Source organism: Mustelus asterias (genome assembly GCF_964213995.1).
Source record: "Mustelus asterias chromosome 26 unlocalized genomic scaffold, sMusAst1.hap1.1 SUPER_26_unloc_8, whole genome shotgun sequence".
In the NCBI taxonomy this organism is placed as follows: Eukaryota; Metazoa; Chordata; class Chondrichthyes; order Carcharhiniformes; family Triakidae; genus Mustelus; species Mustelus asterias.
The window spans coordinates 989,338-1,015,216 of record NW_027590115.1 but is presented as its reverse complement, the minus strand read 5'-3'; positions in this window follow the sequence as shown (position 1 = coordinate 1,015,216).

Genomic DNA, 25,879 nt, shown 5'->3' with positions numbered 1-25,879 from the left:
GAGAGGGACACTGGGACACTGGAACAGACAGTCAGCACTTTGAGGAGAGTGTGAGGGGGACACTGGGACAGACAGTCAGCACCTTGAGGAGAGTGTGAGAGGGAAACTGGGACACCGGGACAGACAGTCAGCACCTTGAGGAGAGTGTGAGAGGGACACTGGGACACTGGGACAGAAAGAACCTTGAGGAGAGTGTGAGAGAGTGACACTGCGACAGACACTCAGCACCTTGAGGAGAGTGTGAGAGGGACACTGGGACACCGGGACAGGCAAGCAGCCCCTTGAGGCGAGTGTGAAAGGGGCACTGGGACAGACAGTCAGCACTTTGAGGAGAGTGTGAGAGGGACACTGGGACACCGGGACAGGCAGTCAGCACCTTGAGGAGAGTGTGAGAGGGACACTGGGACACGGGGACAGACAGTAAGCACGTTGAGGAGAGTGTGAGAGGGACACTGGGACACCGGGACAGACAGTCAGCACCTTGAGGAGAGTGTGAGAGGGACACTGGGACACCGGGACAGACAGTCAGCACCTTGAGGACTGTGAGAGGGACACTGGGACACCGGGACAGACAGTCAGCACCTTGAGGAGAGAGTGAGAGGGGGGACACTGGGACAGACAGTCAGCACCTTGAGGAGAGTGTGAGAGGGACATTGGGACACGGGGACAGGCAGTCAGCACCTTGAGGAGATTGTGAGAGGGACACTGGGACACCGGGACAGACAGTCAGCACCTTGAGGAGAGAGTGAGAGAGGGGACACTGGGACACCGGGACAGACAGTCAGCACCTTGAGGAGAGTGTGAGAAGGACACTGGGACAGACAGTAAGCACGTTGAGGAGAGTGTGAGAGGGACACTGGGACACCGGGACAGACAGTCAGCACCTTGAGGAGAGTGTGAGAGGGACACTGGGACACTGGGACAGAAAGAACCTTGAGGAGAGTGTGAGAGAGTGACACTGCGACAGACACTCAGCACCTTGAGGAGAGTGTGAGAGGGACACTGGGACACCGGGACAGGCAAGCAGCACCTTGAGGCGAGTGTGAAAGGGGCACTGGGACAGACAGTCAGCACTTTGAGGAGAGTGTGAGAGGGGGACACTAGGACACTGGGACAGACGGCACCTTGAGGAGAGTTTGAGAGAGACACTGGGACAGACAGTCAGCACCTTGAGGAGAGCGTGAGAGGGACACTGGGACACGGGGACAGGCAGTCAGCACCTTGAGGAGACTGTGAGAGGGACACTGGGACAGACAGTTAGCACCTTGAGGAGAGTGTGAGAGGGGGACACTGGGTCACCGGGACAGACAGTCAGCACCTTGATGAGAGTGTGAGAGGGAAACTGGGACAGACAGTCAGCACCTTGATGAGAGTGTGAGAGGGACACTGGGACAGACAGTCAGCACCTTGATGAGAGTGTGAGAGGGACACTGGGACACCGGGACAGACAGTCAGCACCTTGAGGAGAGTGTGAGAGGGACACTGGGACACTGGGGCAGACAGTCAGCACCTTGATGAGAAGTGTGAGAGGGACGCTGGGACACTGGGACAGAGAGTCAGCACCTTGATGAGAGTGTGAGAGGGACACAGGGACACCGGGACAGACAGTCAGCACATTGAGGAGAGTGTGAGAGGGACACTGGGACACTGGGACAGACAGTCAGCACCTTGATGAGAGTGTGAGAGGGACAGTGGGACACTGGGACAGACAGTCAGCACCTTGAGGAGAGTGTGAGAGGGATACTGGGACACCGGGACAGACAGTCAGCACCTTGAGGAGAGTGTGAGAGGGACACTGGGACACTGGGGCAGATAGTCAGCACCTTGATGAGAGTGTGAGAGGGACACTGGGACAGACAGTCAGTACCTTGCGGAGAGGGTGAGAGGGACACTGGGACAGACAGTCAGCACCTTAAGGAAAGTGTGAGAGGGACACTGGGACAGACAGTCAGCACCTTGAGGAGAGTGTGAGAGGGACACTGGGACACTGGGGCAGACAGTCATCACCTTGATGAGAGTGTGAGAGGGACACTGGGACAGACAGTCAGCACCTTGTGGAGAGTGTGAGAGGGACACTGGGACAGACAATCAGCACCTTAAGGAGAGTGTGAGAGGGACACTGGGACAGACAGTCAGCACCTTGGGGAGAGTGTGAGAGGGACACTGGGACACCGGGGCAGACAGTCAGCACCTTGATGAGAGTGTGAGAGGGGGAGACTGGGACACCGGGACAGGCAGTCAGCACCTTGAGGAGAGTGTGAGAGGGGCACTGGGACACCGGGACAGACAGTCAGCACCTTGAGGAGAGTGTGGGAGGGACACTGGGTCACCGGGACAGACAGTCAGCACCTTGAGGAGAGTGTGAGAGGAACACTGGGACAGACAGTCAGCACCTTGAGGAGAGTGTGAGAGGGACACTGGGACGGACACTCAGCACCTTGAGGAGAGTGTGAGAGGGACACTGGGACAGACAGTCAGCACCTTGAGGAGAGTGTGAGAGGGACACTGGGACACCCGGACAGACAGTCAGCAACTTGAGGAGAGTGTGAGAGGGACACTGGGACAACGGGACAGACAGTCAGCACCTTGATGAGAGTGTGAGAGGGGGAGACTGGGACACCGGGACAGGCAGTCAGCACCTTGAGGAGAGTGTGAGAGGGACAGTGGGACACCGGGACAGACAGTCAGCACCTTGAGGAGAGTGTGAGAGGGGCACTGGGACACCGGGACAGACAGTCAGCACCTTGAGGAGAGTGTGGGAGGGACACTGGGACCCCGGGACAGACAGTCAGCACCTTGAGGACCGTGTGAGAGGAACACTGGGACAGACAGTCAGCACCTTGAGGAGAGTGTGAGAGGGACACTGGGACGGACACTCAGCACCTTGAGGAGAGTGTGAGAGGGACACTGGGACACCGGGACAGACAGTCAGCAACATGAGGAGAGTGTGAGAGGGACACTGGGACAGACAGTCAGCACCGTGAGGAGAGTGTGAGAGGGACACTGGGACAGTGGAACAGACAGCCAGCAACTTGAGGAGAGTGTGAGGGGGACACTGGGACAGACAGTCAGCACCTTGAGGAGAGTGTGAGAGGGAAACTGGGACACCGGGACAGACAGTCAGCACCTTGAGGAGAGTGTGTTAGGGACACTGGGACAGACAGTCAGCACCTTGAGGAGAGTGTGAGAGGGACACTGGGACACTGGGACAGACAGTCAGCACCTTGAGGAGAGTTTGAGAGAGACACTGGGACAGACAGTCAGCACCTTGAGGAGAGCGTGAGAGGGACACTGGGACACGGGGACAGGCAGTCAGCACCTTGAGGAGACTGTGAGAGGGACACTGGGACAGACAGTTAGCACCTTGAGGAGAGTGTGAGAGGGGGACACTGGGTCACCGGGACAGACAGTCAGCACCTTGATGAGAGTGTGAGAGGGAAACTGGGACAGACAGTCAGCACCTTGATGAGAGTGTGAGAGGGACACTGGGACAGACAGTCAGCACCTTGATGAGAGTGTGAGAGGGACACTGGGACACCGGGACAGACAGTCAGCACCTTGAGGAGAGTGTGAGTGGGACACTGGGACAGACAGTCAGCACCTTGAGGAGAGAGTGAGAGGGACACTGGGTCAGACAGTCAGCACCTTGATGAGAGTGTGAGAGGGACACTGGGACACCGGGACAGACATTCAGCACCTTGAGGAGAGTGTGAGAGGGACACTGGGACACTGGGGCAGACAGTCAGCACCTTGATGAGAAGTGTGAGAGGGACGCTGGGACACTGGGACAGACAGTCAGCACCTTGATGAGAGTGTGAGAGGGACACAGGGACACCGGGACAGAGAGTCAGCACATTGAGGAGAGTGTGAGAGGGACACTGGGACACTGGGACAGACAGTCAGCACCTTGATGAGAGTGTGAGAGGGACAGTGGGACACTGGGACAGACAGTCAGCACCTTGAGGAGAGTGTGAGAGGGATACTGGGACACCGGGACAGACAGTCAGCACCTTGAGGAGAGTGTGAGAGGGACACTGGGACACTGGGGCAGATAGTCAGCACCTTGATGAGAGTGTGAGAGGGACACTGGGACAGACAGTCAGTACCTTGTGGAGAGTGTGAGAGGGACACTGGGACAGACAGTCAGCACCTTAAGGAAAGTGTGAGAGGGACACTGGGACAGACAGTCAGCACCTTGAGGAGAGTGTGAGAGGGACACTGGGACACTGGGGCAGACAGTCATCACCTTGATGAGAGTGTGAGAGGGACACTGGGACAGACAGTCAGCACCTTGTGGAGAGTGTGAGAGGGACACTGGGACAGACAATCAGCACCTTAAGGAGAGTGTGAGAGGGACACTGGGACAGACAGTCAGCACCTTGGGGAGAGTGTGAGAGGGACACTGGGACACCGGTGCAGACAGTCAGCACCTTGATGAGAGTGTGAGAGGGGGAGACTGGGACACCGGGACAGGCAGTCAGCACCTTGAGGAGAGTGTGAGAGGGGCACTGGGACACCGGGAGAGACAGTCAGCACCTTGAGGAGAGTGTGGGAGGGACACTGGGTCACCGGGACAGACAGTCAGCACCTTGAGGAGAGTGTGAGAGGAACACTGGGACAGACAGTCAGCACCTTGAGGAGAGTGTGAGAGGGACACTGGGACGGACACTCAGCACCTTGAGGAGAGTGTGAGAGGGACACTGGGACAGACAGTCAGCACCTTGAGGAGAGTGTGAGAGGGACACTGGGACACCCGGACAGACAGTCAGCAACTTGAGGAGAGTGTGAGAGGGACACTGGGACAACGGGACAGACAGTCAGCACCTTGATGAGAGTGTGAGAGGGGGAGACTGGGACACCGGGACAGGCAGTCAGCACCTTGAGGAGAGTGTGAGAGGGGCACTGGGACACCGGGACAGACAGTCAGCACCTTGAGGAGAGTGTGAGAGGGGCACTGGGACACCGGGACAGACAGTCAGCACCTTGAGGAGAGTGTGGGAGGGACACTGGGACACCGGGACAGACAGTCAGCACCTTGAGGACCGTGTGAGAGGAACACTGGGACAGACAGTCAGCACCTTGAGGAGAGTGTGAGAGGGACACTGGGACGGACACTCAGCACCTTGAGGAGAGTGTGAGAGGGACACTGGGACACCGGGACAGACAGTCAGCAACATGAGGAGAGTGTGAGAGGGACACTGGGACAGACAGTCAGCACCTTGAGGAGAGTGTGAGAGGGACACTGGGACACTGGAACAGACAGTCAGCACCTTGAGGAGAGTGTGAGGGGGACACTGGGACAGACAGTCAGCACCTTGAGGAGAGTGTGAGAGGGAAACTGGGACACCGGGACAGACAGTCAGCACCTTGAGGAGAGTGTGTTAGGGACACTGGGACAGACAGTCAGCACCTTGAGGAGAGTGTGAGAGGGACACTGGGACACTGGGACAGAAAGAACCTTGAGGAGAGTGTGAGAGAGTGACACTGCGACAGACAGTCAGCACCTTGAGGAGAGTGTGAGAGGGACACTGGGACACCGGGACAGACAGTCAGCACCTTGAGGAGAGTGTGAGTGGGACACTGGGACAGACAGTCAGCACCTTGAGGAGAGAGTGAGAGGGACACTGGGTCAGACAGTCAGCACCTTGATGAGAGTGTGAGAGGGACACTGGGACACCGGGACAGACATTCAGCACCTTGAGGAGAGTGTGAGAGGGACACTGGGACACTGGGGCAGACAGTCAGCACCTTGATGAGAAGTGTGAGAGGGACGCTGGGACACTGGGACAGACAGTCAGCACCTTGATGAGAGTGTGAGAGGGACACAGGGACACCGGGACAGAGAGTCAGCACATTGAGGAGAGTGTGAGAGGGACACTGGGACACTGGGACAGACAGTCAGCACCTTGATGAGAGTGTGAGAGGGACAGTGGGACACTGGGACAGACAGTCAGCACCTTGAGGAGAGTGTGAGAGGGATACTGGGACACCGGGACAGACAGTCAGCACCTTGAGGAGAGTGTGAGAGGGACACTGGGACACTGGGGCAGATAGTCAGCACCTTGATGAGAGTGTGAGAGGGACACTGGGACAGACAGTCAGTACCTTGTGGAGAGTGTGAGAGGGACACTGGGACAGACAGTCAGCACCTTAAGGAAAGTGTGAGAGGGACACTGGGACAGACAGTCAGCACCTTGAGGAGAGTGTGAGAGGGACACTGGGACACTGGGGCAGACAGTCATCACCTTGATGAGAGTGTGAGAGGGACACTGGGACAGACAGTCAGCACCTTGTGGAGAGTGTGAGAGGGACACTGGGACAGACAATCAGCACCTTAAGGAGAGTGTGAGAGGGACACTGGGACAGACAGTCAGCACCTTGGGGAGAGTGTGAGAGGGACACTGGGACACCGGGGCAGACAGTCAGCACCTTGATGAGAGTGTGAGAGGGGGAGACTGGGACACCGGGACAGGCAGTCAGCACCTTGAGGAGAGTGTGAGAGGGGCACTGGGACACCGGGACAGGCAGTCAGCACCTTGAGGAGAGTGTGAGAGGGGCACTGGGACACCGGGAGAGACAGTCAGCACCTTGAGGAGAGTGTGGGAGGGACACTGGGTCACCGGGACAGACAGTCAGCACCTTGAGGAGAGTGTGAGAGGAACACTGGGACAGACAGTCAGCACCTTGAGGAGAGTGTGAGAGGGACACTGGGACGGACACTCAGCACCTTGAGGAGAGTGTGAGAGGGACACTGGGACAGACAGTCAGCACCTTGAGGAGAGTGTGAGAGGGACACTGGGACACCCGGACAGACAGTCAGCAACTTGAGGAGAGTGTGAGAGGGACACTGGGACAACGGGACAGACAGTCAGCACCTTGATGAGAGTGTGAGAGGGGGAGACTGGGACACCGGGACAGGCAGTCAGCACCTTGAGGAGAGTGTGAGAGGGGCACTGGGACACCGGGACAGACAGTCAGCACCTTGAGGAGAGTGTGAGAGGGGCACTGGGACACCGGGACAGACAGTCAGCACCTTGAGGAGAGTGTGGGAGGGACACTGGGACACCGGGACAGACAGTCAGCACCTTGAGGACCGTGTGAGAGGAACACTGGGACAGACAGTCAGCACCTTGAGGAGAGTGTGAGAGGGACACTGGGACGGACACTCAGCACCTTGAGGAGAGTGTGAGAGGGACACTGGGACACCGGGACAGACAGTCAGCAACATGAGGAGAGTGTGAGAGGGACACTGGGACAGACAGTCAGCACCTTGAGGAGAGTGTGAGAGGGACACTGGGACACTGGAACAGACAGTCAGCACCTTGAGGAGAGTGTGAGGGGGACACTGGGACAGACAGTCAGCACCTTGAGGAGAGTGTGAGAGGGAAACTGGGACACCGGGACAGACAGTCAGCACCTTGAGGAGAGTGTGTTAGGGACACTGGGACAGACAGTCAGCACCTTGAGGAGAGTGTGAGAGGGACACTGGGACACTGGGACAGAAAGAACCTTGAGGAGAGTGTGAGAGAGTGACACTGCGACAGACAGTCAGCACCTTGAGGAGAGTGTGAGAGGGACACTGGGACACCGGGACAGGCAAGCAGCACCTTGAGGCGAGTGTGAAAGGGGCACTGGGACAGACAGTCAGCACTTTGAGGAGAGTGTGAGAGGGGGACACTGGGACACTGGGACAGACGGCACCTTGAGGAGAGTGTGAGAGAGACACTGGGACAGACAGTCAGCACCTTCAGGAGAGCGTGAGAGGGACACTGGGACACGGGGACAGGCAGTCAGCACCTTGAGGAGAGTGTGAGAGGGACACCGGGACAGACAGTCAGCACCTTGAGGAGAGTGTGAGAGGGACACTGGCACAGACAGTCAACACCTTGAGGAGAGCGTGAGAGGGACACTGGGACACGGGGACAGGCAGTCAGCACCTTGAGGAGAGTGTGAGAGGGGGGACACTGGGACAGACAGTCAGCCCCTTGAGTAGAGTGCGAGAGGGACACTGGGACACCGGGACAGACAGTCAGCACCTTGAGGAGAGTGTGAGAAGGACACTGGGACAGACAGTCAGCACCTTGAGGAGAGTATGAGAGGGACACTGGGACACCGGGACAGGCAGTCAGCACCTTGAGGAGAGTGTGAGAGGGACACTGGGACACGGGGACAGACAGTAAGCACGTTGAGGAGAGTGTGAGAGGGACACTGGGACACCGGGACAGACAGTCAGCACCTTGAGGACCGTGTGAGAGGGACACTGGGACACCGGGACAGACAGTCAGCACCTTGAGGAGTGTGAGAGGGACACTGGGACACCGGGACAGACAGTCAGCACCTTGAGGAGAGAGTGAGAGGGGGGACTCTGGGACAGACAGTCAGCACCTTGAGGAGAGTGTGAGAGGGACATTGGGACACGGGGACAGGCAGTCAGCACCTTGAGGAGATTGTGAGAGGGACACTGGGAAACCGGGACAGACAGTCAGCACCTTGAGGAGAGAGTGAGAGAGGGGACACTGGGACACCGGGACAGACAGTCAGCACCTTGAGGAGAGTGTGAGAAGGACACTGGGACAGACAGTAAGCACGTTGAGGAGAGTGTGAGAGGGACACTGGGACACCGGGACAGACAGTCAGCACCTTGAGGAGAGTGTGAGAGGGACACTGGGACACTGGGACAGAAAGAACCTTGAGGAGAGTGTGAGAGAGTGACACTGCGACAGACACTCAGCACCTTGAGGAGAGTGTGAGAGGGACACTGGGACACCGGGACAGGAAAGCAGCACCTTGAGGCGAGTGTGAAAGGGGCACTGGGACAGACAGTCAGCACTTTGAGGAGAGTGTGAGAGGGGGACACTAGGACACTGGGACAGACGGCACCTTGAGGAGAGTTTGAGAGAGACACTGGGACAGACAGTCAGCACCTTGAGGAGAGCGTGAGAGGGACACTGGGACACGGGGACAGGCAGTCAGCACCTTGAGGAGACTGTGAGAGGGACACTGGGACAGACAGTTAGCACCTTGAGGAGAGTGTGAGAGGGGGACACTGGGTCACCGGGACAGACAGTCAGCACCTTGATGAGAGTGTGAGAGGGAAACTGGGACAGACAGTCAGCACCTTGATGAGAGTGTGAGAGGGACACTGGGACAGACAGTCAGCACCTTGATGAGAGTGTGAGAGGGACACTGGGACACCGGGACAGACAGTCAGCACCTTGAGGAGAGTGTGAGAGGGACACTGGGACACTGGGGCAGACAGTCAGCACCTTGATGAGAAGTGTGAGAGGGACGCTGGGACACTGGGACAGACAGTCAGCACCTTGATGAGAGTGTGAGAGGGACACAGGGACACCGGGACAGACAGTCAGCACATTGAGGAGAGTGTGAGAGGGACACAGGGACACTGGGACAGACAGTCAGCACCTTGATGAGAGTGTGAGAGGGACAGTGGGACACTGGGACAGACAGTCAGCACCTTGAGGAGAGTGTGAGAGGGATACTGGGACACCGGGACAGACAGTCAGCACCTTGAGGAGAGTGTGAGAGGGACACTGGGACACTGGGGCAGATAGTCAGCACCTTGATGAGAGTGTGAGAGGGACACTGGGACAGACAGTCAGTACCTTGTGGAGAGTGTGAGAGGGACACTGGGACAGACAGTCAGCACCTTAAGGAAAGTGTGAGAGGGACACTGGGACAGACAGTCAGCACCTTGAGGAGAGTGTGAGAGGGACACTGGGACACTGGGGCAGACAGTCATCACCTTGATGAGAGTGTGAGAGGGACACTGGGACAGACAGTCAGCACCTTGTGGAGAGTGTGAGAGGGACACTGGGACAGACAATCAGCACCTTAAGGAGAGTGTGAGAGGGACACTGGGACAGACAGTCAGCACCTTGGGGAGAGTGTGAGAGGGACACTGGGACACCGGGGCAGACAGTCAGCACCTTGATGAGAGTGTGAGAGGGGGAGACTGGGACACCGGGACAGGCAGTCAGCACCTTGAGGAGAGTGTGAGAGGGGCACTGGGACACCGGGACAGACAGTCAGCACCTTGAGGAGAGTGTGGGAGGGACACTGGGTCACCGGGACAGACAGTCAGCACCTTGAGGAGAGTGTGAGAGGAACACTGGGACAGACAGTCAGCACCTTGAGGAGAGTGTGAGAGGGACACTGGGACGGACACTCAGCACCTTGAGGAGAGTGTGAGACGGACACTGGGACAGACAGTCAGCACCTTGAGGAGAGTGTGAGAGGGACACTGGGACACCCGGACAGACAGTCAGCAACTTGAGGAGAGTGTGAGAGGGACACTGGGACAACGGGACAGACAGTCAGCACCTTGATGAGAGTGTGAGAGGGGGAGACTGGGACACCGGGACAGGCAGTCAGCACCTTGAGGAGAGTGTGAGAGGGACAGTGGGACACCGGGACAGACAGTCAGCACCTTGAGGAGAGTGTGAGAGGGGCACTGGGACACCGGGACAGACAGTCAGCACCTTGAGGAGAGTGTGGGAGGGACACTGGGACACCGGGACAGACAGTCAGCACCTTGAGGACCGTGTGAGAGGAACACTGGGACAGACAGTCAGCACCTTGAGGAGAGTGTGAGAGGGACACTGGGACGGACACTCAGCACCTTGAGGAGAGTGTGAGAGGGACACTGGGACACCGGGACAGACAGTCAGCAACATGAGGAGAGTGTGAGAGGGACACTGGGACAGACAGTCAGCACCTTGAGGAGAGTGTGAGAGGGACACTGGGACACTGGAACAGACAGCCAGCACCTTGAGGAGAGTGTGAGGGGGACACTGGGACAGACAGTCAGCACCTTGAGGAGAGTGTGAGAGGGAAACTGGGACACCGGGACAGACAGTCAGCACCTTGAGGAGAGTGTGTTAGGGACACTGGGACAGACAGTCAGCACCTTGAGGAGAGTGTGAGAGGGACACTGGGACACTGGGACAGATAGAACCTTGAGGAGAGTGTGAGAGAGTGACACTGCGACAGACAGTCAGCACCTTGAGGAGAGTGTGAGAGGGACACTGGGACACCGGGACAGGCAAGCAGCACCTTGAGGCGAGTGTGAAAGGGGCACTGGGACAGACAGTCAGCACTTTGAGGAGAGTGTGAGAGGGGGACACTGGGACACTGGGACAGACGGCACCTTGAGGAGAGTGTGAGAGAGACACTGGGACAGACAGTCAGCACCTTCAGGAGAGCGTGAGAGGGACACTGGGACACGGGGACAGGCAGTCAGCACCTTGAGGAGAGTGTGAGAGGGACACCGGGACAGACAGTCAGCACCTTGTGGAGAGTGTGAGAGGGACACTGGGACAGACAATCAGCACCTTAAGGAGAGTGTGAGAGGGACACTGGGACAGACAGTCAGCACCTTGGGGAGAGTGTGAGAGGGACACTGGGACACCGGGGCAGACAGTCAGCACCTTGATGAGAGTGTGAGAGGGGGAGACTGGGACACCGGGACAGGCAGTCAGCACCTTGAGGAGAGTGTGAGAGGGGCACTGGGACACCGGGACAGACAGTCAGCACCTTGAGGAGAGTGTGGGAGGGACACTGGGTCACCGGGACAGACAGTCAGCACCTTGAGGAGAGTGTGAGAGGAACACTGGGACAGACAGTCAGCACCTTGAGGAGAGTGTGAGAGGGACACTGGGACGGACACTCAGCACCTTGAGGAGAGTGTGAGACGGACACTGGGACAGACAGTCAGCACCTTGAGGAGAGTGTGAGAGGGACACTGGGACACCCGGACAGACAGTCAGCAACTTGAGGAGAGTGTGAGAGGGACACTGGGACAACGGGACAGACAGTCAGCACCTTGATGAGAGTGTGAGAGGGGGAGACTGGGACACCGGGACAGGCAGTCAGCACCTTGAGGAGAGTGTGAGAGGGACAGTGGGACACCGGGACAGACAGTCAGCACCTTGAGGAGAGTGTGAGAGGGGCACTGGGACACCGGGACAGACAGTCAGCACCTTGAGGAGAGTGTGGGAGGGACACTGGGACACCGGGACAGACAGTCAGCACCTTGAGGACCGTGTGAGAGGAACACTGGGACAGACAGTCAGCACCTTGAGGAGAGTGTGAGAGGGACACTGGGACGGACACTCAGCACCTTGAGGAGAGTGTGAGAGGGACACTGGGACACCGGGACAGACAGTCAGCAACATGAGGAGAGTGTGAGAGGGACACTGGGACAGACAGTCAGCACCTTGAGGAGAGTGTGAGAGGGACACTGGGACACTGGAACAGACAGCCAGCACCTTGAGGAGAGTGTGAGGGGGACACTGGGACAGACAGTCAGCACCTTGAGGAGAGTGTGAGAGGGAAACTGGGACACCGGGACAGACAGTCAGCACCTTGAGGAGAGTGTGTTAGGGACACTGGGACAGACAGTCAGCACCTTGAGGAGAGTGTGAGAGGGACACTGGGACACTGGGACAGAAAGAACCTTGAGGAGAGTGTGAGAGAGTGACACTGCGACAGACAGTCAGCACCTTGAGGAGAGTGTGAGAGGGACACTGGGACACCGGGACAGGCAAGCAGCACCTTGAGGCGAGTGTGAAAGGGGCACTGGGACAGACAGTCAGCACTTTGAGGAGAGTGTGAGAGGGGGACACTGGGACACTGGGACAGACGGCACCTTGAGGAGAGTGTGAGAGAGACACTGGGACAGACAGTCAGCACCTTCAGGAGAGCGTGAGAGGGACACTGGGACACGGGGACAGGCAGTCAGCACCTTGAGGAGAGTGTGAGAGGGACACCGGGACAGACAGTCAGCACCTTGAGGAGAGTGTGAGAGGGACACTGGCACAGACAGTCAACACCTTGAGGAGAGCGTGAGAGGGACACTGGGACACGGGGACAGGCAGTCAGCACCTTGAGGAGAGTGTGAGAGGGGGGACACTGGGACAGACAGTCAGCCCCTTGAGTAGAGTGCGAGAGGGACACTGGGACACCGGGACAGACAGTCAGCACCTTGAGGAGAGTGTGAGAAGGACACTGGGACAGACAGTCAGCACCTTGAGGAGAGTGTGAGAGGGACACTGGGACACCGGGACAGGCAGTCAGCACCTTGAGGAGAGTGTGAGAGGGACACTGGGACACGGGGACAGACAGTAAGCACGTTGAGGAGAGTGTGAGAGGGACACTGGGACACCGGGACAGACGGTCAGCACCTTGAGGAGAGTGTGAGAGGGACACTGGGACACCGGGACAGACAGTCAGCACCTTGAGGAGTGTGAGAGGGACACTGGGACACCGGGACAGACAGTCAGCACCTTGAGGAGAGAGTGAGAGGGGGGACACTGGGACAGACAGTCAGCACCTTGAGGAGAGTGTGAGAGGGACATTGGGACACGGGGACAGGCAGTCAGCACCTTGAGGAGATTGTGAGAGGGACACTGGGACACCGGGACAGACAGTCAGCACCTTGAGGAGAGAGTGAGAGAGGGGACACTGGGACACCGGGACAGACAGTCAGCACCTTGAGGAGAGAGTGAGAGAGGGGACACTGTGACAGACAGTCAGCACCTTGAGGAGAGAGTGAGAGAGGGGACACTGGGACACCGGGACATACAGTCAGCACCTTGAGGAGAGAGTGAGAGGGACACTGGGACACTGGGACAGACAGTCAGCACCTTGAGGAGAGTGTGAGAGGGACACTGGGACACTGGGACAGACAGTCAGCACCTTGAGGAGAGTGTGAGAGGGGCACTGGGACACCGGGACAGACAGTCAGCACCTTGAGGAGAGTGTGGGAGGGACACTGGGACACCGGGACAGACAGTCAGCACCTTGAGGACCGTGTGAGAGGAACACTGGGACAGACAGTCAGCACCTTGAGGAGAGTGTGAGAGGGACACTGGGACGGACACTAAGCACCTTGAGGAGAGTGTGAGAGGGACACTGGGACACCGGGACAGACAGTCAGCAACATGAGGAGAGTGTGAGAGGGACACTGGGACAGACAGTCAGCACCTTGAGGAGAGTGTGAGAGGGACAGTGGGACAGACAGTCACCACGTTGAGGAGAGTGTGAGAGGGACACTGGGACACTGGAACAGACAGTCAGCACCTTGAGGAGAGTGTGAGGGGGACACTGGGACAGACAGTCAGCACCTTGAGGAGAGTGTGAGAGGGAAACTGGGACACCGGGACAGACAGTCAGCACCTTGAGGAGAGTGTGTTAGGGACACTGGGACAGACAGTCAGCACCTTGAGGAGAGTGTGAGAGGGACACTGGGACACTGGGACAGAAAGAACCTTGAGGAGAGTGTGAGAGAGTGACACTGCGACAGACAGTCAGCACCTTGAGGAGAGTGTGAGAGGGACACTGGGACACCGGGACAGGCAAGCAGCACCTTGAGGCGAGTGTGAAAGGGGCACTGGGACAGACAGTCAGCACTTTGAGGAGAGTGTGAGAGGGGGACACTAGGACACTGGGACAGACGGCACCTTGAGGAGAGTGTGAGAGAGACACTGGGACAGACAGTCAGCACCTTGAGGAGAGCGTGAGAGGGACACTGGGACACGGGGACAGGCAGTCAGCACCTTGAGGAGACTGTGAGAGGGACACTGGGACAGACAGTTAGCACCTTGAGGAGAGTGTGAGAGGGGGACACTGGGTCACCGGGACAGACAGTCAGCACCTTGATGAGAGTGCGGGAGGGACACTGGGACAGACACCTTGAGGGGGCGGCACGGTAGCACAGTGGTTAGCACTGCTGCTTCACAGCTCCAGGGTCCAGGGTCCTGAGTTCGATTCCCGGCTCGGGTCACTGTCTGTGTGGAGTTTGCACATTCTCCTCGTGTCTGCGTGGGTTTCCTCCGGGTGCTCCGGTTTCCTCCCACAGTCCAAAGATGTGCGGGATAGGTTGATTGGCCAGGTTAAAAATTGCCCCTTAGAGTCCTGGGATGTGTAGGTTAGAGGGATTAGCGGGTAAAATATGTGGGGGTAGGGCCTGGGTGGGATTGTGGTCGGTGCAGACTCGATGGGCCGAATGGCCTCCTTCTGCACTGTAGGGTTTCTATGTTTCTATGTTTCTATGATGAGAGTGTGAGAGGGACACTGGGACACCGGGACAGACAGTCAGCACCTTGAGGAGAGTGTGAGTGGGACACTGGGACAGACAGTCAGCACCTTGAGGAGAGAGTGAGAGGGACACTGGGTCAGACAGTCAGCACCTTGAGGAGAGTGTGAGAGGGACGCTGGGACACCGGGACAGACATTCAGCACCTTGATGAGAGTGTGAGAGGGACACTGGGACACCGGGACAGACAGTCAGCACATTGAGGAGAGTGTGAGAGGGACACTGGGACACTGGGACAGACAGTCAGCACCTTGATGAGAGTGTGAGAGGGACAGTGGGACACTGGGACAGACAGTCAGCACCTTGAGGAGAGTGTGAGAGGGATACTGGGGCACCGGGACAGACAGTCAGCACCTTGAGGAGAGTGTGAGAGGGACACTGGGACACTGGGGCAGACAGTCAGCACCTTAAGGAAAGTGTGAGAGGGACACTGGGACAGACAGTCAGCACCTTGAGGAGAGTGTGAGAGGGACACTGGGACACTGGGGCAGACAGTCATCACCTTGATGAGAGTGTGAGAGGGACACTGGGACAGACAGTCAGCACCTTGTGGAGAGTGTGAGAGGGACACTGGGACAGACAATCAGCACCTTACGTAGAGTGTGAGAGGGACACTGGGACAGACAGTCAGCACCTTGGGGAGAGTGTGAGAGGGACACTGGGACACCGGGGCAGAAAGTCAGCACCTTGATGAGAGTGTGAGAGGGGGAGACTGGGACACCGGGACAGGCAGCCAGCACCTTGAGGAGAGTGTGAGAGGGGCACTGGGACACCGGGTCAGACATTCAGCACCTTGAGGAGAGTGTGAGAGGGACACTGGGACACCGGGACAGACAGTCAGCACCTTGAGGAGAGTGTGAGAGGAACACTGGGACAGACAGTCAGCACCTTGAGGAGAGTGTGAGAGGGACACTGGGACGGACACTCAGCACCTTGAGGAGAGTGTGAGAGGGACACTGGGACAGACAGTCAGCACCTTGAGGAGAGTGTGAGAGGGACACTGGGACACCCGGACAGACAGTCAGCAACTTGAGGAGAGTGTGAGAGGGACACTGGGACACCGGGACAGACAGTCAGCACCTTGATGAGAGTGTGAGAGGGGGAGACTGGGACACCGGGACAGGCAGTCAGCACCTTGAGGAGAGTGTGAGAGGGACACTGGGACACCGGGACAGACAGTCAGCACCTTGAGGAGAGTGTGAGAGGGGCACTGGGACACCGGGACAGACAGTCAGCACCTTGAGGAGAGTGTGGGAGGGACACTGGGACACCGGGACAGACAGTCAGCACCTTGAGGACCGTGTGAGAGGAACACTGGGACAGACAGTCAGCACCTTGAGGAGAGTGTGAGAGGGACACTGGGACGGACACTCAGCACCTTGAGGAGAGTGTGAGAGGGACACTGGGACACCGGGACAGACAGTCAGCAACATGAGGAGAGTGTGAGAGGGACACTGGGACAGACAGTCAGCACCTTGAGGAGAGTGTGAGAGGGACAGTGGGACAGACAGTCACCACGTTGAGGAGAGTGTGAGAGGGACACTGGGACACTGGAACAGACAGTCAGCACCTTGAGGAGAGTGTGAGGGGGACACTGGGACAGACAGTCAGCACCTTGAGGAGAGTGTGAGAGGGAAACTGGGACACCGGGACAGACAGTCAGCACCTTGAGGAGAGTGTGTTAGGGACACTGGGACAGACAGTCAGCACCTTGAGGAGAGTGTGAGAGGGACACTGGGACACTGGGACAGAAAGAACCTTGAGGAGAGTGTGAGAGAGTGACACTGCGACAGACAGTCAGCACCTTGAGGAGAGTGTGAGAGGGACACTGGGACACCGGGACAGGCAAGCAGCACCTTGAGGCGAGTGTGAAAGGGGCACTGGGACAGACAGTCAGCACTTTGAGGAGAGTGTGAGAGGGGGACACTAGGACACTGGGACAGACGGCACCCTGAGGAGAGTGTGAGAGAGACACTGGGACAGACAGTCAGCACCTTCAGGAGAGCGTGAGAGGGACACTGGGACACGGGGACAGGCAGTCAGCACCTTGAGGAGAGTGTGAGAGGGACATCGGGACAGACAGTCAGCACCTTGAGGAGAGTGTGAGAGGGACACTGGCACAGACAGTCAGCACCTTGAGGAGAGCGTGAGAGGGACACTGGGACACGGGGACAGGCAGTCAGCACCTTGAGGAGAGTGTGAGAGGGGGGACACTGGGACAGACAGTCAGCCCCTTGAGTAGAGTGCGAGAGGGACACTGGGACACCGGGACAGACAGTCAGCACCTTGAGGAGAGTGTGAGAAGGACACTGGGACAGACAGTCAGCACCTTGAGGAGAGTGTGAGAGGGGGACACTGGGACACCGGGACAGGCAGTCAGCACCTTGAGGAGAGTGTGAGAGGGACACTGGGACACGGGGACAGGCAGTCAGCACCTTGAGGAGAGTGTGAGAGGGACACTGGGACACGGGGACAGGCAGTCAGCACCGTGAGGAGAGTGTGAGAGGGACACTGGGACACGGGGACAGACAGTAAGCACGTTGAGGAGAGTGTGAGAGGGACACTGGGACACCGGGACAGACAGTCAGCACCTTGAGGAGTGTGAGAGGGACACTGGGACACCGGGACAGACAGTCAGCACCTTGAGGAGAGAGTGAGAGGGGGGACACTGGGACAGACAGTCAGCACCTTGAGGAGAGTGTGAGAGGGGCACTGGGACACGGGGACAGGCAGTCAGCACCTTGAGGAGATTGTGAGAGGGACACTGGGACACCGGGACAGACAGTCAGCACCTTGAGGAGAGAGTGAGAGAGGGGACACTGGGACACCGGGACAGACAGTCAGCACCTTGAGGAGAGAGTGAGAGAGGGGACACTGTGACAGACAGTCAGCACCTTGAGGAGAGAGTGAGAGAGGGGACACTGGGACACCGGGACTTACAGTCAGCACCTTGAGGAGAGAGTGAGAGGGACACTGGGACACTGGGACAGACAGTCAGCACCTTGAGGAGAGTGTGAGAGGGACACTGGGACACCGGGACAGACAGTCAGCAACTTGAGGAGAGAGTGAGAGAGGGGACACTGGGACACCGGGACAGACAGTCAGCACCTTGAGGAGAGAGTGAGAGAGGGGACACTGGGACAGACAGTCAGCACCTTGAGGAGAGATTGAGAGGGACACTGGGACAGACAGTCAGCACCTTGAGGAGAGAGTGAGAGGGACACTGGGACACTGCGACAGACAGTCAGCACCTTGAGGAGAGAGTGAGAGGGACACTGGGTCAGACAGTCAGCACCTTGAGGAGAGTGTGAGAGGGACACTGGGACACCGGGACAGACATTCAGCACCTTGAGGAGAGTGTGAGAGGGACACTGGGACACTGGGGCAGACAGTCAGCACCTTGATGAGAAGTGTGAGAGGGACGCTGGGACACTGGGACAGACAGTCAGCACCTTGATGAGAGTGTGAGAGGGACACTGGGACACCGGGACAGACAGTCAGCACATTGAGGAGAGTGTGAGAGGGACACTGGGACACTGGGACAGACAGTCAGCACCTTGATGAGAGTGTGAGAGGGACAGTGGGACAATGGGACAGACAGTCGGCACCTTGAGGAGAGTGTGAGAGGGATACTGGGACACCGGGACAGACAGTCAGCACCTTGAGGAGAGTGTGAGAGGGACACTGGGACACTGGGGCAGATAGTCAGCACCTTGATGAGAGTGTGAGAGGGACACTGGGACAGACAGTCAGTACCTTGTGGAGAGTGTGAGAGGGACACTGGGACAGACAGTCAGCACCTTAAGGAAAGTGTGAGAGGGACACTGGGACAGACAGTCAGCACCTTGAGGAGAGTGTGAGAGGGACACTGGGACACTGGGGCAGACAGTCATCACCTTGATGAGAGTGTGAGAGGGACACTGGGACAGACAGTCAGCACCTTGTGGAGAGTGTGAGAGGGACACTGGGACAGACAATCAGCACCTTAAGGAGAGTGTGAGAGGGACACTGGGACAGACAGTCAGCACCTTGGGGAGAGTGTGACAGGGACACTGGGACACCGGGGCAGACAGTCAGCACCTTGATGAGAGTGTGAGAGGGGGAGACTGGGACACCGGGACAGGCAGTCAGCACCTTGAGGAGAGTGTGAGAGGGGCACTGGGACACCGGGACAGATAGTCAGCACCTTGAGGAGAGTGTGAGAGGGACACTGGGACACCGGGACAGACAGTCAGCACCTTGAGGAGAGTGTGAGAGGAACACTGGGACAGGCAGTCAGCACCTTGAGGAGAGTGTGAGAGGGACACTGGGACGGACACTCAGCACCTTGAGGAGAGTGTGAGAGGGACACTGGGACAGACAGTCAGCACCTTGAGGAGAGTGTGAGAGGGACACTGGGACACCCGGACAGACAGTCAGCAACTTGAGGAGAGTGTGAGAGGGACACTGGGACACCGGGACAGACAGTCAGCACCTTGATGAGAGTGTGAGAGGGGGAGACTGGGACACCGGGACAGGCAGTCAGCACCTTGAGGAGAGTGTGAGAGGGACACTGGGACACCGGGACAGACAGTCAGCACCTTGAGGAGAGTGTGAGAGGGGCACTGGGACACCGGGACAGACAGTCAGCACCTTGAGGAGAGTGTGGGAGGGACACTGGGACACCGGGACAGACAGTCAGCACCTTGAGGACCGTGTGAGAGGAACACTGGGACAGACAGTCAGCACCTTGAGGAGAGTGTGAGAGGGACACTGGGACGGACACTCAGCACCTTGAGGAGAGTGTGAGAGGGACACTGGGACACCGGGACAGACAGTCAGCAACATGAGGAGAGTGTGAGAGGGACACTGGGACAGACAGTCAGCACCTTGAGGAGAGTGTGAGAGGGACAGTGGGACAGACAGTCACCACGTTGAGGAGAGTGTGAGAGGGACACTGGGACACTGGAACAGACAGTCAGCACCTTGAGGAGTGTGAGAGGGAAACTGGGACACCGGGACAGACAGTCAGCACCTTGAGGAGAGTGTGGTAGGGACACTGGGACAGACAGTCAGCACTTTGAGGAGAGTGTGAGAGGGGGACACTGGGACACTGGGACAGACGGCACCTTGAGGAGAGTGTGAGAGAGACACTGGGACAGACAGTCAGCACCTTCAGGAGAGCGTGAGAGGGACACTGGGACACCGGGACAGGCAAGCAGCACCTTGAGGCGAGTGTGAAAGGGGCACTGGGACAGACAGTCAGCACTTTGAGGAGAGTGTGAGAGGGGGACACTGGGACACTGGGACAGACGGCACCTTGAGGAGAGTGTGAGAGATACACTGGGACAGACAGTCAGCACCTTCAGGAGAGCGTGAGAGGGACACTGGGACACGGGGACAGGCAGTCAGCACCTTGAGGAGAGTGTGAGAGGGACACCGGGACAGACAGTCAGCACCTTGAGGAGAGTGTGAGAGGGACACTGGCACAGACAGTCAACACCTTGAGGAGAGCGTGAGAGGGACACTGGGACACGGGGACAGGCAAGCAGCACCTTGAGGCGAGTGTGAAAGGGGCACTGGGACAGACAGTCAGCACTTTGAGGAGAGTGTGAGAGGGGGACACTGGGACACTGGGACAGACGGCACCTTGAGGAGAGTGTGAGAGATACACTGGGACAGACAGTCAGCACCTTCAGGAGAGCGTGAGAGGGACACTGGGACACGGGGACAGGCAGTCAGCACCTTGAGGAGAGTGTGAGAGGGACACCGGGACAGACAGTCAGCACCTTGAGGAGAGTGTGAGAGGGACACTGGCACAGACAGTCAGCACCTTGAGGAGAGTGTGAGAGGGACACTGGCACAGACAGTCAACACCTTGAGGAGAGCGTGAGAGGGACACTGGGACACGGGGACAGGCAGTCAGCACCTTGAGGAGAGTGTGAGAGGGGGGACACTGGGACAGACAGTCAGCCCCTTGAGTAGAGTGCGTGAGGGACACTGGGACACCGGGACAGACAGTCAGCACCTTGAGGAGAGTGTGAGAAGGACACTGGGACAGACAGTCAGCACCTTGAGGAGAGTGTGAGAGGGACACTGGGCCACCGGGACAGGCAGTCAGCACCTTGAGGAGAGTGTGAGAGGGACACTGGGACACGGGGACAGGCAGTCAGCACCTTGAGGAGAGTGTGAGAGGGACACTGGGACACGGGGACAGGCAGTCAGCACCTTGAGGAGAGTGTGAGAGGGACACTGGGACACGGGGACAGACAGTAAGCACGTTGAGGAGAGTGTGAGAGGGACACTGGGACACCGGGACAGACAGTCAGCACCTTGAGGAGAGTGTGAGAGGGACACTGGGACACTGGGACAGAAAGAACCTTGAGGAGAGTGTGAGAGAGTGACACTGCGACAGACAGTCAGCACCTTGAGGAGAGTGTGAGAGGGACACTGGGACACCGGGACAGGCAAGCAGCACCTTGAGGCGAGTGTGAAAGGGGCACTGGGACAGACAGTCAGCACTTTGAGGAGAGTGTGAGAGGGGGACACTAGGACACTGGGACAGACGGCACCTTGAGGAGAGTTTGAGAGAGACACTGGGACAGACAGTCAGCACCTTGAGGAGAGCGTGAGAGGGACACTGGGACACGGGGACAGGCAGTCAGCACCTTGAGGAGACTGTGAGAGGGACACTGGGACAGACAGTTAGCACCTTGAGGAGAGTGTGAGAGGGGGACACTGGGTCACCGGGACAGACAGTCAGCACCTTGATGAGAGTGTGAGAGGGAAACTGGGACAGACAGTCAGCACCTTGATGAGAGTGTGAGAGGGACACTGGGACAGACAGTCAGCACCTTGATGAGAGTGTGAGAGGGACACTGGGACACCGGGACAGACAGTCAGCACCTTGAGGAGAGTGTGAGTGGGACACTGGGACAGACAGTCAGCACCTTGAGGAGAGAGTGAGAGGGACACTGGGTCAGACAGTCAGCACCTTGATGAGAGTGTGAGAGGGACACTGGGACACCGGGACAGACATTCAGCACCTTGAGGAGAGTGTGAGAGGGACACTGGGACACTGGGGCAGACAGTCAGCACCTTGATGAGAAGTGTGAGAGGGACGCTGGGACACTGGGACAAACAGTCAGCACCTTGATGAGAGTGTGAGAGGGACACAGGGACACCGGGACAGACAGTCAGCACATTGAGGAGAGTGTGAGAGGGACACTGGGACACTGGGACAGACAGTCAGCACCTTGATGAGAGTGTGAGAGGGACAGTGGGACACTGGGACAGACAGTCAGCACCTTGAGGAGAGTGTGAGAGGGACACTGGGACACTGGGGCAGATAGTCAGCACCTTGATGAGAGTGTGAGAGGGACACTGGGACAGACAGTCAGCACCTTGTGGAGAGTGTGAGAGGGACACTGGGACAGACAATCAGCACCTTAAGGAGAGTGTGAGAGGGACACTGGGACAGACAGTCAGCACCTTGGGGAGAGTGTGAGAGGGACACTGGGACACCGGGGCAGACAGTCAGCACCTTGATGAGAGTGTGAGAGGGGGAGACTGGGACACCGGGACAGGCAGTCAGCACCTTGAGGAGAGTGTGAGAGGGGCACTGGGACACCGGGACAGACAGTCAGCACCTTGAGGAGAGTGTGGGAGGGACACTGGGTCACCGGGACAGACAGTCAGCACCTTGAGGAGAGTGTGAGAGGAACACTGGGACAGACAGTCAGCACCTTGAGGAGAGTGTGAGAGGGACACTGGGACGGACACTCAGCACCTTGAGGAGAGTGTGAGAGGGACACTGGGACACCCGGACAGACAGTCAGCAACTTGAGGAGAGTGTGAGAGGGACACTGGGACAACGGGACAGACAGTCAGCACCTTGAGGAGAGTGTGAGAGGGACACTGGGACGGACACTCAGCACCTTGAGGAGAGTGTGAGAGGGACAGTGGGACACCGGGACAGACAGTCAGCACCTTGAGGAGAGTGTGAGAGGGGCACTGGGACACCGGGACAGACAGTCAGCACCTTGAGGAGAGTGTGGGAGGGACACTGGGACACCGGGACAGACAGTCAGCACCTTGAGGACCGTGTGAGAGGAACACTGGGACAGACAGTCAGCACCTTGAGGAGAGTGTGAGAGGGACACTGGGACGGACACTCAGCACCTTGAGGAGAGTGTGAGAGGGACACTGGGACACCGGGACAGACAGTCAGCAACATGAGGAGAGTGTGAGAGGGACACTGGGACAGACAGTCAGCACCTTGAGGAGAGTGTGAGAGGGACACTGGGACACTGGAACAGACAGTCAGCACTTTGAGGAGAGTGTGAGGGGGACACTGGGACAGACAGTCAGCACCTTGAGGAGAGTGTGAGAGGGAAACTGGGACACCGGGACAGACAGTCAGCACCTTGAGGAGAGTGTGTTAGGGACACTGGGACAGACAGTCAGCACCTTGAGGAGAGTGTGAGAGGGACACTGGGACACTGGGACAGAAAGAACCTTGAGGAGAGTGTGAGAGAGTGACACTGCGACAGACAGTCAGCACCTTGAGGAGAGTGTGAGAGGGACACTGGGACACCGGGACAGGCAAGCAGCACCTTGAGGCGAGTGTGAAAGGGGCACTGGGACAGACAGTCAGCACTTTGAGGAGAGTGTGAGAGGGGGACACTGGGACACTGGGACAGACGGCACCTTGAGGAGAGTGTGAGAGAGACACTGGGACAGACAGTCAGCACCTTCAGGAGAGCGTGAGAGGGACACTGGGACACGGGGACAGGCAGTCAGCACCTTGAGGAGAGTGTGAGAGGGACACCGGGACAGACAGTCAGCACCTTGAGGAGAGTGTGAGAGGGACACTGGCACAGACAGTCAACACCTTGAGGAGAGCGTGAGAGGGACACTGGGACACGGGGACAGGCAGTCAGCACCTTGAGGAGAGTGTGAGAGGGGGGACACTGGGACAGACAGTCAGCCCCTTGAGTAGAGTGCGAGAGGGACACTGGGACACCGGGACAGACAGTCAGCACCTTGAGGAGAGTGTGAGAAGGACACTGGGACAGACAGTCAGCACCTTGAGGAGAGTGTGAGAGGGACACTGGGACACCGGGACAGGCAGTCAGCACCTTGAGGAGAGTGTGAGAGGGACACTGGGACACGGGGACAGACAGTAAGCACGTTGAGGAGAGTGTGAGAGGGACACTGGGACACCGGGACAGACAGTCAGCACCTTGAGGAGAGTGTGAGAGGGACACTGGGACACCGGGACAGACAGTCAGCACCTTGAGGAGTGTGAGAGGGACACTGGGACACCGGGACAGACAGTCAGCACCTTGAGGAGAGAGTGAGAGGGGGGACACTGGGACAGACAGTCAGCACCTTGAGGAGAGTGTGAGAGGGACATTGGGACACGGGGACAGGCAGTCAGCACCTTGAGGAGATTGTGAGAGGGACACTGGGACACCGGGACAGACAGTCAGCACCTTGAGGAGAGAGTGAGAGAGCGGACACTGGGACACCGGGACAGACAGTCAGCACCTTGAGGAGAGTGTGAGAAGGACACTGGGACAGACAGTAAGCACGTTGAGGAGAGTATGAGAGGGACACTGGGACACCGGGACAGACAGTCAGCACCTTGAGGAGAGTGTGAGAGGGACACTGGGACACTGGGACAGAAAGAACCTTGAGGAGAGTGTGAGAGAGTGACACTGCGACAGACACTCAGCACCTTGAGGAGAGTGTGAGAGGGACACTGGGACACCGGGACAGGCAAGCAGCACCTTGAGGCGAGTGTGAAAGGGGCACTGGGACAGACAGTCAGCACTTTGAGGAGAGTGTGAGAGGGACACTGGGACACCGGGACAGGCAGTCAGCACCTTGAGGAGAGTGTGAGAGGGACACTGGGACACGGGGACAGACAGTAAGCACGTTGAGGAGAGTGTGAGAGGGACACTGGGACACCGGGACAGACAGTCAGCACCTTGAGGAGAGTGTGAGAGGGACACTGGGACACCGGGACAGACAGTCAGCACCTTGAGGAGTGTGAGAGGGACACTGGGACACCGGGACAGACAGTCAGCACCTTGAGGAGAGAGTGAGAGGGGGGACACTGGGACAGACAGTCAGCACCTTGAGGAGAGTGTGAGAGGGACATTGGGACACGGGGACAGGCAGTCAGCACCTTGAGGAGATTGTGAGAGGGACACTGGGACACCGGGACAGACAGTCAGCACCTTGAGGAGAGAGTGAGAGAGGGGACACTGGGACACCGGGACAGACAGTCAGCACCTTGAGGAGAGTGTGAGAAGGACACTGGGACAGACAGTAAGCACGTTGAGGAGAGTGTGAGAGGGACACTGGGACACCGGGACAGACAGTCAGCACCTTGAGGAGAGTGTGAGAGGGACACTGGGACACTGGGACAGAAAGAACCTTGAGGAGAGTGTGAGAGAGTGACACTGCGACAGACACTCAGCACCTTGAGGAGAGTGTGAGAGGGACACTGGGACACCGGGACAGGCAAGCAGCACCTTGAGGCGAGTGTGAAAGGGGCACTGGGACAGACAGTCAGCACTTTGAGGAGAGTGTGAGAGGGGGACACTAGGACACTGGGACAGACGGCACCTTGAGGAGAGTTTGAGAGAGACACTGGGACAGACAGTCAGCACCTTGAGGAGAGCGTGAGAGGGACACTGGGACACGGGGACAGGCAGTCAGCACCTTGAGGAGACTGTGAGAGGGACACTGGGACAGACAGTTAGCACCTTGAGG